Source organism: Euprymna scolopes, chromosome 14 (genome assembly GCF_053919585.1).
Source record: "Euprymna scolopes isolate OS-2025 chromosome 14, ASM5391958v1, whole genome shotgun sequence".
Classification (NCBI taxonomy): Eukaryota; Metazoa; Mollusca; class Cephalopoda; order Sepiida; family Sepiolidae; genus Euprymna; species Euprymna scolopes.
This window is the reverse complement of record NC_136495.1, coordinates 150354209-150369942: the sequence shown is the minus strand read 5'-3', so window position 1 is coordinate 150369942 and position 15734 is coordinate 150354209. Positions and strand designations below refer to the sequence as shown.

Below are 15734 nucleotides of genomic sequence, written 5' to 3'. Positions count from 1 at the left end.
AACGGTCTCCAGAGCTGCATCAAACGATGGGGGAAATGCATAACTCTGGATGGTTCCTATGTAGAGAAAGACTAATAACTGTGCCAAGTTTTGTTGCTCTACTGCTATGGGAAGTGGGTCAGAGGCATTACTTATTGCACGCCCTCGTATTATGATGTCACTTCACAACGTCGAAGTCTTCATTCTGAGTCAGAATCTATTCCATCTAACACTTATCATTGGCAATTTTTTGACCTTGAAGTAGATTTATTTTAGCTCTTTACATCAAGTGACTTCATGTCTCGTTTAGAGCTATTTCTATGAAAAAAATAAAACTCCAAAAGTTCGTCAAATGTCTGGAGAACTATCATGAAAAAATTCAGATATGTTCCCCTTCACAGTAATCACAATACCACAATGATAGCTGACACAAGGAATTTCAAACAATCAATGATTGACCTTCAATTACAATTTTAATTCAACACAAATTCATCCATTTGTTCATGTCATAAAAACGATTGTTAGCCAGAGAGTGAACGTTACTTTAATCAGAGAAGACCTCATAAGAAGGACTTAACTGGTTATGCCATGTTTCACTATGACATAGGTTCCAACATGTAACCTACCAGCTCAGAAGTCTTGAACTGCTTGGTGAAAAAGATTACATGATCAGCTGAAAATGTGGCTCTCCACTTTCTAAGTTGATCTTGACCTGATGTGGAGACCCCTACATCTACAACCTTCATTGGTTGGATCACAATTGTGGTTAAGTATACTCAAAATTGGTTGGATCACAATTGTGGCTAAGTATACTCAAAATTGGTTGGATCACAATTGTGGCTAAGTATACTCAAAATTGGTTGGATCACAATTGTGGCTAAGTATACTCAAAATTGGTTGGATCACAATTGTGGCTAAGTATACTCAAAATTGTCAAGCCTGATATACAATAATAAAGAACTTTCTTGTTAAATTGATGGGAAGCAGCTCAACACTTATCAAAGCACAAAGCTTCCTCAAGGAGAGAGGCATTGATTTTAAGTGAGCATTAGTGGTGAAAAGAGAAGCTTGGTTTTAGCCGCATTAAAAGTAACCAGCCAATTATCTCCCCTTGAAGTAAATGCTCCAGATCAGAAGAGTTAGAATCAGAAAGATCGTTGTCATTACTGCTCTTCGCAGTGTTGCCATAGATTATAGTTTCACTTGCATAAATGTTAAAAAATGATCTTAGAATGTGATTTGGAAGATCATTGATGATGAGCAATAAAAGGGTTGGGCCCAGAATGGATCCTCGAGGAAAGCCGGCATTGATATTATGTGCTTCAAACTTTTGTTCATCAACAACTACTTTTCTAAATATATCAAAGAGAAAGGATTTAATGACCTAAAGGACATTTCCAGATATTCCATAGCTAGTAAGCTTGTGAAGTAGATCTTGATCTAAAAACCCTATCAAAGGCCTTTGATATATCAACAGCTATTGCTCTAGAAGCGAAGCCTCCATCTATAGATTCATTGATCAGTTAGCACATCAGCTGCTGATCTTGCAGGATGAAATCCCTATTGCTTGTAAATTGTTTCTGCTGAGCTAATTACCAACTTCTTGGTTTATCATAGATTCAAGCAACTTACTCATGATGCACAGGAGACTGATTGGTCTGTACTGAGAAGCAGAAGGCCGATCTCCAGTATATTTTGATACTGGGCAGACTGTTGAAGCTTTCTTAGGTAATGGGAAACATCTTTTTTAAGCAGTGACTAAATAGTTTTGTAAGAATGGGAGCTATTTTTGGTTGCAGCTTTTTAAGCACTATGATTGGAATGTTCTTAGGACCAGTTACTTTGCTTGCATCAAGGTTTTTGTTAAGTCTGGTAACGTTCTGGGCAGATATATAGATATCGCTCAGGATGTTTTCAGTCCTAGGAGCTTGTTTAGATGATAGTCAATGCTAATCACAAAGGCTGTCATTTGATACAAAACTTATGGGAACCAAGCATCCGTTCAGACACTCTAGATTTAATGCATTGGGTATATGATTCTGTCACATTTGCTTCAACCCTTTTGCAGTGGTTGTTGGCAGTCCTAAAAACAGCTTTGACTTCAGAACATCCATTTCATTGAAAACAATACTTAGTGGTTTCTGTGAGCAATATCGGTGGTACATTCCGGGGTGTACTACGGCTGGGGGTTTGGTTTCTGTTGAAATTTCTTAGAAGGTATGAAGCTCTTAATTCTAACGATTAACCAATCAATTAAGTTGGATGCGATGCAAGAAACATTCTTTTTTGAACATGCCGCCTTCACACCCAACTCTGGTCCAGAAATAAAATCAGACTCCGTACAAAAATTTGAATATGCCAAGCTCTTGTCCACATTATTCTCCTATACGGATGTGAAACCTGGCCAGTACAAAGTTGTAATCTGCACAAATAGGAAGCTTTTGACCACCAACGTCTATGCCACATCCTTCAAGTTAACTGGTATTAATTTGTCCCAAATGCCACCATCCATTCACACTGCTGGATACGATCCCAAACAGATTTTCCTTTCAAGATGGCCTGATGGTTTGGTCACACTCTGAACCAGCAACAAGATGACCTCATCCATGCCACCTTCAACCCAGCCTTACTCTAGGGTTGGATGAAATGATGCGGTGGTCAGCTGGAAAGCTGGTTCAGCACGGTGAAGCAAGATACCAATCTGATCCTGCGTTCTTACCTCTATGGAGTGCACCGCTGGAACCACGAATGGTTAGACCTGATATCGACCGCAGCTTCAAACTGATACAGAGAATTCAGTTGGAGTAGCTGGCTCAACCGACCCATGGTGAACTATGACACAACATGAAATGCAGGTGAATTACTGATATGAAAGATTTGAAGCTGTCCTCAACATGCTAACAAATGACTTTCACTGCATGTATTTATGACTTACATAATGACTATTAATGAAATGAAGGTGCTTATCTAGTGTTATCATCAGACATCGAAACCAATCAGAAAATCTAAAAATGATTGACAACTAAAGCACACAAATCTGTTATAAAAATAGCACACAGTGATCAGGGTGGCAGGATGATGACTTTGAAGTGAGAGGAGATTATCTCCAACGATGATGTCTATGGCATTTATAATAGTAAAAGTTGGTCAGATTAAATTTTAAAATAAAAACAATGTATTGGAACACAAAACAATCTGGCATAGTAAATAGATTTTCTTTTTTATGTAGCTTTTGTTTATGAAGCTATACGAGTCCATCATATTTCAATACTTTATAAAACTAACAAACAATTAAAACTGTTGAATAACGGCAGGTGAAGTGGTCTTTACCTTTGCTGGGTAATCATTTAGATATGCTGTCTCCATAAAAAAATAGTCCTCATCACCTTACTGAATTGGCGTTAAGGACAATCGACCTATGACAAATCAAGTCTCAGTTAACGAAATGACTTCTAAAGATAGGTTAGTTTAGAAGTCAATTCCTAAAAGCCGTCCAACACATGCCAGTATGTAAAGCAGACGTTAACCCAATAACGATGATGAGGAGGAGGAGGACATTAAGTACTGAGCATACATTGGACCCTGTGACAAACTATGGAATGGGTTATACCATGTTCCAATCCAGTTGAAATAGAGTTTTCTATTGTATGACTTAACAAGGGCTGACATACTATAAAACAAACAAACAAAAAATAAAGCAATTACAGATCACAAGTGGATTTTATTATAGTTATTTTTAGAAAAACAAAAAATGCTACAAAACTTAAAGTAAATAAAATGAATCAAATATTTTATTAAGAGGATGGTCATAAGATCCACAATGAGAAGTAACATGAACTAATTATAGATTCATTTTCACCAAATACAAAATAGACAATACAAATGTATAATTAACTTGCATGGTTTTGCTGTTGTTTGGGGATAAGTTTAGTGAAACCGGCTTATTTACAACAAACTTAATTGTACTTGGACAAGTAAGACAAAAATAAGATAATTTTATGGCACCTAGATTAGTCATCATAAATAAAGAATACAAATAGAAGAAGACTATTTTATTGGAATTGGTTTATTTGTAGCTAAAAATTATAAATAAAAGGCTATTTCATTGAAATTGGTTTATTTGTAGCCAAAAATTATAAATAAAAGGCTATTTTATTGGAATTGGTTTATTTGTAGCCAAAAATTATAAATAAAAGGCTATTTTATTGAAATTGGTTTATTTATAGCAAAAAAAAAAATAAATAAATAAAAGGCTATTTTATTAGAATTGGTTTATTTATAGCCAAGAAATATAAATAAAAGGCTATTTTATTGAAATTGGTTTATTTATAGCCAAGAAATATAAATAAAAGGCTATTTTATTGAAATTGGTTTATTTATAGCCAAGAAATATAAATAAACAAAAGACTTTTTTATTGGAATTGGTTTATTTTAAAATGGAAGTATATATTCTTGAGTAATGCCGGATATCTAATGCTAGTTGTATATGAATAATCACCAGATTAATAATTTTCAAAACGAATACTTATAGTTAGAAGAATAATAGCAAAAAATGAATTAAAAAAAAAAAAAAATCATATTTTTATTAATTTTTTTTTTTTGTCATACAATTGTTTCACCATAATTGGATTATTAATTTTGAATCAAATTATATCAGACAATTGTAAGATCATAAACTCACTGTGGCAGTTTTATTTATGGTTCCACAAAACTGTCATACCTCAAAAACTTAGAAGAATTCGCCACCTGGGGCAAAATATCGTGCTGCCTTCTGCACGTCGGTGGTGGTGGTGGTGGGGGGGGGGGGAGTCTACATATAAAAGTAAATCCTAAGTAAACACAACTTAGCACTCCAACATGTTACATAATTATTTTCAAGGTCACAACGGAATTTGAAATCTACGGTTCGATGTCCTCTTCTCCCTACTATCTCTTTCTCACAAAAGAGACACTGCTACTCTTTTTCCACTCTATCGTTATTTTCATGTCAGGTGCTCAGCTAAACTTCAGTCTATGCCCCCTCTCTGTAAAAAATCCATAACCAAAACACGTCTAGCTACATAACCAATGTTAATAATTTTTATTTCTCCCTTGCTGTGTCTAAAACTAAATGAAACTTCCATGAGCAAAGTTTCTTTCCTAGAATTATCTGTGGAACCAAATACTGCTTCCCAGTTATCTACAACATTGTTTTCAAGTCCAATGTGAACAAGTTTTGTTGAGTTATCCTCTTAAATAATCAGATTTTGCCAAACTTCCACTATTATTAGTAATCATTACTGCCCACATACATTTATTGACATTTATCCTTAAGTGGCTTTTAGGACTTGATAAATAGTGACTAGTACAACAAAACAAAACAAAAAAAATTATTATGCCGCTGCCTACAACTGTGCATGTCATACATAGAACAGAATCCTTTTTTAGAAAAAAGATACGTGTCCATTATGAGAAAGCTAATCTGGATAATAAGACGATGGAAATTGTTTGAATGTAAATAAATTTTATGATATACACAAAATGTTTCTCAATGGTTGATTGATTATTCGTATTATTTGGATTCTTTGGACTTCTGTTCTCATATTGAATTGGAAGCCATGTTTAATTTTTGAAGAGTTTCCGGTGGGTAGCTTTTCTATACAAGTCTTGGAGATGAAGAATTTTCAGGATGTCGCTGTTCTGTACAGGTTCTGGACTTTATAATTTTGCCAGCAAAGAGCAAAAGATCCTTCTCGTGTTGACACGAAAAAATTATATGCTGATGCTGGAATGTTAAAAGATTCGATTTTTTTATGGAGAAATTCTGGTTTCTGATTGGTTGATAACAGAACGTGAATTAATTTGATTTGTCAGTTCCTATTGGCAGCGTTTATAAATAGGATCTCCCAACTTACAGAAAGAATACTACCACCCCCCATTATGTATTTAAAATATTGCAACAATTTGCACAACATTTTGATCGATGTAACCTTCAACCTTCTTCAAGTCTATCTTGTTAAATTCAGGAATCTGCACAGAATTTCAAACCCTTTATTTAATCTACAAGGGTAGAATGCTCTCGTTCTGTCAGTCAAGTAAAAGTCCTAAGTAATTCACAATTGTATTTTTGGGTCGCAACCCAACCCTGAATCTCCAGAAATGTAACTTTTACAATTGAGTTTTACCAACTATTATATCCACTGCACCATGGGTCCTTGCAACAATTCTGTGCAGATTCCAGAGTTCGACAAGATGCACCTAAAGAAGATCAGAGGTTACATCGACCAAAATGTAGTGAAAATGACACTCAAGATGAGAACAATAGTCCAAATAATACAAATAATCCTCATCACAAAAATTAAGAATCATAATTTGATTGATCTGTTTGAAATATGCAACATTCTCTCCATCAGTTTTGATGGAATAAATATTCCAGAATGTAGGTATATATAAAAAAAAAATTACCTTAGAGCATGTTTCGAAAGCTTCAGTAATGTCTACATGTATGGTATACGCCATGCATCAATAAAGTTAATATTTATGTTCAACATGTTATTAAAAGAAGCAGATAGCGCTAGACAGACTCGTCAATCAGATTCCAGAGAACATGACTGCTTGTTGTCAATGAGCAATAACTGATAATGGGTCATGTGAAAACTCCTAGTAAGTTAATAATAATTCTATTGAATGAGAATAAGAAGATGAATCCTAATGGTTGGATCATTCTACTGCTCCAGAAAGTATCTCACTCCCAATGCAATCCTCAACCTGTACAAGAGCCAAATACATTCTAAGATCAAGTATTGTTGTCACATCTGGGGAGGAATTGCTAAAAAAAAACATTTCCTGCCTTAATCGGGTTTGAAATCTAGTAGGCGAACACCTTCTTTCCTCCCTACTTCCTCATAGAAGAGACACTATGAGTCTGTCTTTGCTCTCCCGTTATTTTCATCACAGGTGCTCGACTGAGTTATTATTTATAGTCTCTCTCTGTAAACAACTATCAACAATTTTCCTTACCCTCTATCTCTACCTAAAACTACAGGAAAATTCCATGAACAAAGTTTCTTACCCAAAACTGCCGGTCTATGGAACACAGTGCCATGGTGCTGCTTCACAGCTGGCCATGACATAGTTGTTTTCAAGTCTAATGTAAATAATTTGTTGAACCGTCCTCTTAAATACTTAAACCTTACCCAATTTTCACCATTGCTAATCATTATGGTGTTGTTTCACCATCCACCTCACACCCATCGACAATTTTTCAGAAGTAATCTTTGATAAACGGTGACTCCCTTAGTAAAAAATAAAAAATTTCCATCAAAAATATTTGTGCAGAAAGAAAGAAAATGTTATCAAAAAGCAGAAATAAATGTGAATCTTTTAAAATAAAGATTCCCTGTCCGGTTGTCTGTCATCTATATATTAAAACGATAGCATGTGTGTTATTTTGTGTGTCACACTTACATCTTTTTTCTTCTGAGCGACTGTTGTTTAATTGTTATGACCTTACATTTCTTGTAATAAATAATTTTACCAAGAATTCTTCATAAGTTTTGGTTTCGGTTTCAATTATAGCTGATGGCACTCAAGTCATCTATTTTTTTTATAAATAATTTTACCAAGAATTCTTTATAAGTTTTGATTTCAGTTTCGATTCAAGCTGATTCACCCAAGTCATATTGATATATTTTTTTTATTTTTGAAAGCACAGCTTTATAATATATAAGAATCGATAGAAAATTTACTCTCTAATAATATATACGAAATCTGTATAAATTAAAATATATTTAAGCATATTTTACGACTGGGCTACACCAGGTGTCCGTGCTATTTTAGATAAATACTTTTGCAATTTTAACAAAAGAGCTACAATAATATTAGGGTGTCTCCATTTATGCTGAACATCCACAGAATGCCAACATTAATATATCACATATGAATGAGTCTACTGTGGAATTTCCACAGGTCCTGCTAGTATATGTATCAATAAAATTATCAGACAAAATGTTATGTATTTGTGTCTTTGTTTCTTACTTATATGTAACTTTGATAAACACACATGGGATTATTTTTTGCTTACTATTAATCGAATATTTAGTGAAATCAAAAATAAGGGAAAATTAAACAGATTTTTAAAAATCCTAATTAAATTTAAAATTGTAAACATAATTATTTGGTTAGTTGTCTTATGGCATATAAACCATTTTTAGGTTATTTAATACCAAATCCAGTAATTTTGGAAAGAACTTGAAGAGTGAAAATTTAAAATATTTAATTATAGAGTTTGGTTTGGTTTGGTTGTTTTGTCTTATAGTATATCAACCCTTTCCAGATTATTTAATAACAAATCCAGTAATTTTGGAAAAAGTTTTTATGCTTTAAGTTCTTTATATATTAAAATATTTATTCATGGGGTTTGGTTTGGTTTGGTAGTTTTTATTTTCCACTTTGCAGAACATGATTGAGTTTTGCAAAGAGAAAGAAAAAAACAATCAAATCAATGTTTGGTGCATTCTTTGATCAGGAAGCCAGTATCTTTAGACAGCTTGATCTGGTAGCACCAGAGTAAACGTAATTATTTTTTTTATTATTTTTCTCCAAGTAATATGCTTCCACCCAAGCAACGTCAGGTAAATACAACTAGAATGAAATCAAGGTTGGCATAAAGATAATCTCTAGATAATGCCATACAATTGGCACTTTTCTCTAAATTTTATCCAACTGTGTACGCAAAAAAAAAAAAAATAATAATAAATAAATAAAAAAAGAATATCATCATCATTGTAATCGACTGATCTTCACTTCAGACCTGTTCAGTTGGGAATTCTCTGCCTGGAAGAGTTTCAAGTTCATAGAACATACGATCTGTTGACAGCAGAAGGCCACATGCCCAGTGATAGGCCAAAGAAGAGGAAAACGGGAGGGAGATCAAGGTTGTGGGTTCGTTTTTGTGTGTAGAAAGAGAAAGGAATTTTTTAGACATACCACATATATCTGGAGAGAGAGAGAGAGAGTAGTAGTAGTAGTAGTATTAGTAGTGAGTAAGAGAGAGAGAGAGAGAGAGAGATCTATTTTTATTTAATTTATCCCAAGAGTCATTTTAGATGCTGAGAAGTGAAACAGTCAAATAGAACATTCCCCGTTTCCAGGGTCTTATGACCGTTTTCATTTCAAGCGGTTAAAATTAGGTTTGTGAATTTTTCAGATGAGGATTGATGATTCGTATTATTTGGATTATTCGGACTACTGTTCTCATCTTGAGTGTCTGCAAAGACCCGTGGCATAACAAATAAAATACTTGGTAAAATTCAGTTGTAAGTTGCACTCTTCAGGAGATTGAAGGTTCAATCCTCACTGTTGGGCAACACTCAGAAAACAATTGCAATTTACTTAGGACTTCAACCTAGTCAGGTCTGAACATTCTACCCCCGTGGATTAAATAAAGGGTTCCATTCAGAATTCCATGCAGATTCCCGAGTTCAACAAGATACATCTGAAGAAGTCTGAAGGTTACATCGGCTGAAACGTTGTGCGAATAATACTGAAGATGAGGGCAGTAGTCTGAATTCATATAATTTACATTCTTCAGCTGCACTCATTTTCAGTGTTATTTTCACAACATTTCAGTCAATATACCCTCTAATCTTTTACAGATGTATCTTATTGGACACGGGAATCTACACTGAATTTTGAACAGAAACTTTTATTTAATCCACGAGAGTAACATGCTCTTGTTCTGTCAGCCATAACTGGGTAAAAGTCCTAAGTAGTTCGAAATTGTATTTTGAACCTTCAACCTCTAGAAATAACTTTTACAACTGAATTTTACCAAATCAAAACGTGGATTCCATGAACAAAGCTTCTTTCTTAGAACTGCACACCGGTGGAACTCTTTTCCGTCTGCCTGCTTCCCACTGGACTACAACTTGGATGTGTTCAAGTCCAATGTTAACAAATTCCTAATGAACTGTCCCCTTAAGTAAACGCTTCATCAAATCTCCACACTAACGTAATGTACTTGCAATAACCCTTATCCCTGAGTGGCTTCTGGGCCTTGATAAGTGGTGATCACTGTGTTAAAAAAAAAAAAGTACTATATCTACTGCGCCATGGGTCATTGTGAAAAGAGCACTGAAGATGAGAACAGTAGTCTGAATAATTCAAATAATACAAGTTAAAAAAAAGGATTAAACAGCTTACACATCCATATTTCAAAACAGAAGTGTCTGATTCAGTTATTTGTAGACACCAATGCTTCCATTCTTCAGTTTTTAGTTTTCGCCTTCTTGGTTTTCAAATTGCCAGATACAAATCGAAAACATTTGACGCTAAAATAGTATCTCATGTTTGGCTTACACAACTACAGTTGCAGTTTAGCTCAAAAATAATTTAGAAAAAAGATAAATTTGAAGAATGGGTAGATGAGAAAAACAAACCTTATCTACCTATTGTCCAATTTATTTTTTTTTTTCATAATTATTTTTTTAACTCTGATGAAGTGTAATCACTGAAACATGATTTCAACTGTGCAAGCCAAATTAAATGTCTATATAATAAATATTTACAAAGATCTATCTAGTATTGAGCACTTTTGAAAACAAATATATAGGTTTTAAGTTCAATTTATTAATTACATCAAAACTTGTCAATATTATATAATTCCAGGTTAATAGTTTTCAGAGGTGAAATAACCAATGAATTTAACAAGGTTTATACAAGAGTGCTCAATCTCAAAGTAGAGCAAGATATACTTTTTATTTATTTTACATAAGCATTTATATATCGCTACACATTCATGAGCATGTTTCGGTCAGCCAGTTACAAGTAACTAGAGAACCCTTTAGGCACTGCTGCTTATACAAAAGTAAACTTCATGATGAAAATTGGAAAAAAGTTCACAGCTCTGAATATATATATATATATATATATATATATATATATATATATATATATATATATATGTAGTCATCGACATACAGTCCTGTTTCGTTGCATCACAACTCATCAGTGCCGCTAGACTAGCATCTCTCCCAAGCCAAGGATTGAACCTAGAACCGTCATGTTGACAGTCGGCAGTTCTCCCACTCAACCATGGAATCGACGCCCGTAAATAACTCGTCGGAATGTCTATTTAAATAGACACCTGCCACCACTTTTATAGTGCTCAAATCGCCTGTTCGTAAACAAATAAACAAACAACGAGCTTCGCATTTTCAGCCAATTAAGTAGCGGGTGAGATTATTTATGACAGTGCTCTACCCAAAGAGGAGGGCTTAATATATATATATATATATATATATCAGATTTTGTAATCATGCCCATATTCTTTTATTTTCTTTTAAAGTTGGAGAGTTCCTTTTCTTCTGATGAGTTAAAAGCAGAATTCCATAATTGACATAATAATTGCATGAATGATTCTGCGCTACAAAACAGCTGCTGTCAAGAATTGAACATTTCAACATACCTTACAGAAATAAATGGTAAGATGGTCAACGTCTTGAAATTTAGAATATAGACTATCATTTACATATAACTAGTCTGGGTGCCTGGCGTTGCCCAGGTGTTTGGCGGTGTGTGTTGAGCAAAGAAAAAAAAAAGAAAAAAGTAGTAATATGCAGGCAGAATCAAACCGGTGACGCCAAGGCGGAAAGTGAAAGAAAATCTGACATCTTACCTCTAACCCTAACCCTAACCTCTACTCCATGACACAACCAGAAGATTGGAATGTTAAAATTAGGCAAAGTCAATCCAACCAATATGATGACTTGCAAAAATGGCTTGCAAAAAATCGAACCCTCCTTGTAGAAAACTGCTCAGTTGAGGGTGAAGGAATTAACGTTTTTGGCAATTTTTTTTATATTTGTCATCCGAGACGTTGAGCTTCAAAATGATATTGATCTCATGAAAATCCGTCGCCTCTGTCAAACGTTTTAGGTAGACATACAAAATACATACATACATTTAAACAGACAGGTGAGATTTATATTATAGATACATAATATATATATATATATATATATATATATATGAAGAAAGAACATACCAAGTTATATGTTCAACAACGTTTCGTCTTTATTTTAAGACTTCCTCGGGATGAATAAATTGAAATAAAGACGAAACGTTGATGAACATAACTTGGTTTGTTCCTTTTTCATCTCTTCATCTTGTCAAAATATTATTTCCTTTATTCCCATCATATATATATATATTTGTTTGTTTTTTATTACAATAGCATCATTTATACTAAAAAAAAAAAAAATGGAGTGTTGATCTATCTTTAGAAAACATGCAAAAATAAAGGTAAAATAGCTTCAAGAAAACAGTTGCTGCAAGAAATCTTAAAGAGGTCAAGGTGATAAATGTTCAGCCAGATCGCTTTATTTAAAAAAATATTCAAACAAGTATTAAGTTACAAATATGGCAAATTTTAAAAACATCCAAAAACCATTTCCTTTCTTAGATGTTGCACCGAATCCAAAAGTAGAATTAATGATTATTTGCATCAAACAATAACTGATGACTCTAAGAAAAGTTTGGTTTGTAACTACCCTAAGACGGCAGCAAAATGCTGTCCCCACTTCTTTATTGACACATTTTTACAAATATCTAAAATGCACTCATTAGTTTTCCCTCTAAACCCAACAAAAGTTGTGATTAATGATTGTTAACATTATTCAAGTGATCGAAAAGGAAGGCAACTCATGCTTTACTTATTCAAGTAGTAGTGATCACATAAACAAATTTGATGGTCACGATGAGAAAAATGAGTCACTCTTTCTATAAATGCTCATAGAGAGTGGTTGAATGAACAGTGAGGTGTGAGAAAAATACATATATACTAGATAAGAGAGACATTAACGACTTGTTCAGTTCATTATAAATGATAGCTAATTAGAACAATTAAAACAGAATTTTTTTTTTTCAAGCATAACTCAATCCCAGAACTAAAATATATTTTAGCATGTATATTGTATTACCAATCCATATAGGAAAAAACCTTAGTGAAACAAACATTGATGAACATACAATTAGTATAATATTTAGTCTAACATTAAATATAATAATAGATATAGCCAAAATTACTATAAAAAATTTCCTCCACACTCTATCGGTGCCTAAACCTAAACATGGATTCCGTGAACAAAGCTTCTTTCCTAGAACTGCTCCACTTGCTCCACTTGTCTGCTTTCCAGTCGTCTTCAAGTCCAAAATAAACAAGTTCTTATTGAACCATCCTCTTAAATAATCCAATTTACCAAATTAGTACTACTTACGATTACTACACTATTGTCCCAATGGCTACCATACACACATTAACACTTGTCCTCGAGTAGCCTCCCGGTCTTAATATGTGTGTAAAAAAAAAAAAATGTAACCGTCACAATCAGGATAATATAACAAATTATGTAAATAGCATAAAAGAAACTTTAAAAATCGAATTCCATCTCCTGGGAAAACCTTTCTCAAAACAAATGTTCCTAATGTACTGCAAGCCACAAAGTGGTCATGACTATCGATTCTGCACACATTAATGTGAGAGGAAATATGCTATTCGAAAAAAACAGCAGTCAGCACCTCTGCTACGGAATCATTCCACAGGTGCCTTATATGTAGGAAATATTTTAGAGCTCCGATTGGACTGACAAGCTATCTTCAGACCCACAAAACAACTACATGACCACGGTCATCTTCGCAAGCGGTAGAGGAACATCATCATCAACAGCTTTTAGTACTGGTGTGGATCGGTAAAGGTCCAGAAGAAAGACAACTCGATATTTAGTGAAAACAAAACATATTGAAAAAAATAAATAAATAACAAATAAAGAGAATGGTTATACGTCAGTCCGGCTGCCAAGTGCACATAACTTATGCCTAACCTGTGTATAACACCAAAAGGCATACTCTCCTAGTCTTTATAATAAAATGAAAAGTTCATTATTATCTGTAAGGTGAGCACCACAACAATTATATAACCTCATTTTTACAAATGTTATTTTAAACTTTTCTTTCAAGGCCAAACTTGTAAGCATTACTATATTCTAATTTATTTGTTTCTTAAGAAACTTTCCAACCAGCAATAGATCTTCACATGGACAACGTGGGTGAATATCGCTGGTATGTGATGTTTAGTAAGACACTTGACATTGTTTCCTAGTTATCTTAGCTATTAATCAATGATTAAATGAAATTCTCGAGTGCGGAAAATGTCGTTTCATGCAGACTGATTGATCAAACGTTGTGAGAATCTAAAGAGCTTGATATGAGATAAATGAATAAACAGGAAAATACTTGACCCAGAACATCTTTGTTTTTTTCTATTTACATTATTTAGACGATTTAAATTGTTGTCCACGTCTTAGTGGTTGCCATGTTCACAATGTTTCAACCGTTTATACTCTCTTGCCTTGTTCAAATGCTTTTTGTTATAATCTTCTTGAAATTTCAAACTGAATCTTTTATTTAGTCTACTGTGAGTAGACTAAACTCACTCCGTGTTCTATGCCTAAGAAAAAAAAACAAAAAAAAACGAGTATCTAGGGTCCCCTCTATGAGTAAAAAATTTACTTTTACCATGACTAATGTTTATAAAAAAAATTTCAAAAATTTAAAGCATGGTTATTGAGAAAAGTGTGAACGGATGAACGATTTGGGGACAATTTTATCCCTAAATTCCCCCTAGAAAAGCAACCGGAATTGTCCCGGAAAATCCATTCTGGTAAAATTTTACTTTCATCATGACTAATGTTTGTGCAAAATTTTTTTAAATTCAAGGAGTGGTTATTGAGAAAAGTGCAAACAAACGAATGGGAGTGAATTACTAGATCCAATTTCTCCTTTGTCAGGGAGAAAAAAATGTTTATAGATACCTTGGGTGACGTTCCAGGTTACCCCTATCTAAAAATAAAAATTTTAATGCTTCCAAATTCTTTTTCGATTTCAACAAATCATGAAGTAATCCATTCTTATTCCTTTTCTTTTTCAAACTATAAATAAAATATTCAATTACAATGACTATATAAAGATTACAATGAAGAAGCCGAAATGTACTCTGCTGGATTTAATTTCTTTTTTTTTTTTTTTTAATCTTTTTCATCCGTAACAATTTCAGCAGCAAGATGTCTGTTCACATTACGTTTAAACTGCAGCAGATTAGTACAGCGGGGAAAGCAGGAAACAGGGAGGGATTTCCAAAGTCTAGCAGTCGGAAGGAAGAAACTATTAGAGTTAAAGGTTTTCCGGCATCTAGAGATCTGTGAAGGAGTAGCATTTTGCTGCTTGTTTGGTTAGTTGGGAGTATGTATGTTGAAGTGGCACAAGTACTAGGAGTTCATCAGAGTACATTCCATTAATGTATTTGTAAAACAACACAAAGATCCGACATTGCAGCGATGAGACAGAGGTTGGAGCTTGGCTGACAGTGTGGAACCTATTAGGTTTGAGACACTTTTTTTAGACTCCGTCTAAGAGTGAGAGACTAATGGTAGATTCACCAGCCCAGATGTGACAAAGACTACACTAATTCTGTGTTCTATGCCTTAAAACAAAACATTTTTTAGATATCAGGGCTGATTCTTAATATTAACCCCTATATATAATATTGCTTGTAAAAAGAAAATAAATTTAAATACTTCCAAATTCTTTTCAATTTCGACGGATCATGGAGTAATCCAATCTTATTTTTTTTATGTATTTTTTGTTTTTAACTATAAACAAAAGATTCAATTACAATAGAGGACTACATAGATAAAAATTACAATGAAAAAAAAAAAAAA

The 15734-nt window shown here is 33.6% G+C and overlaps 1 protein-coding gene across 3 annotated transcripts in view; it reads right to left on the bottom strand.

Moving 5' to 3' along the window:
* The window catches only part of LOC145293291 (elongator complex protein 4-like), a 328271-nt gene that overhangs the window by 145373 nt on the left and 167164 nt on the right, over positions 1-15734 (bottom strand). The gene's annotated exons all lie outside the window — the stretch shown is intronic.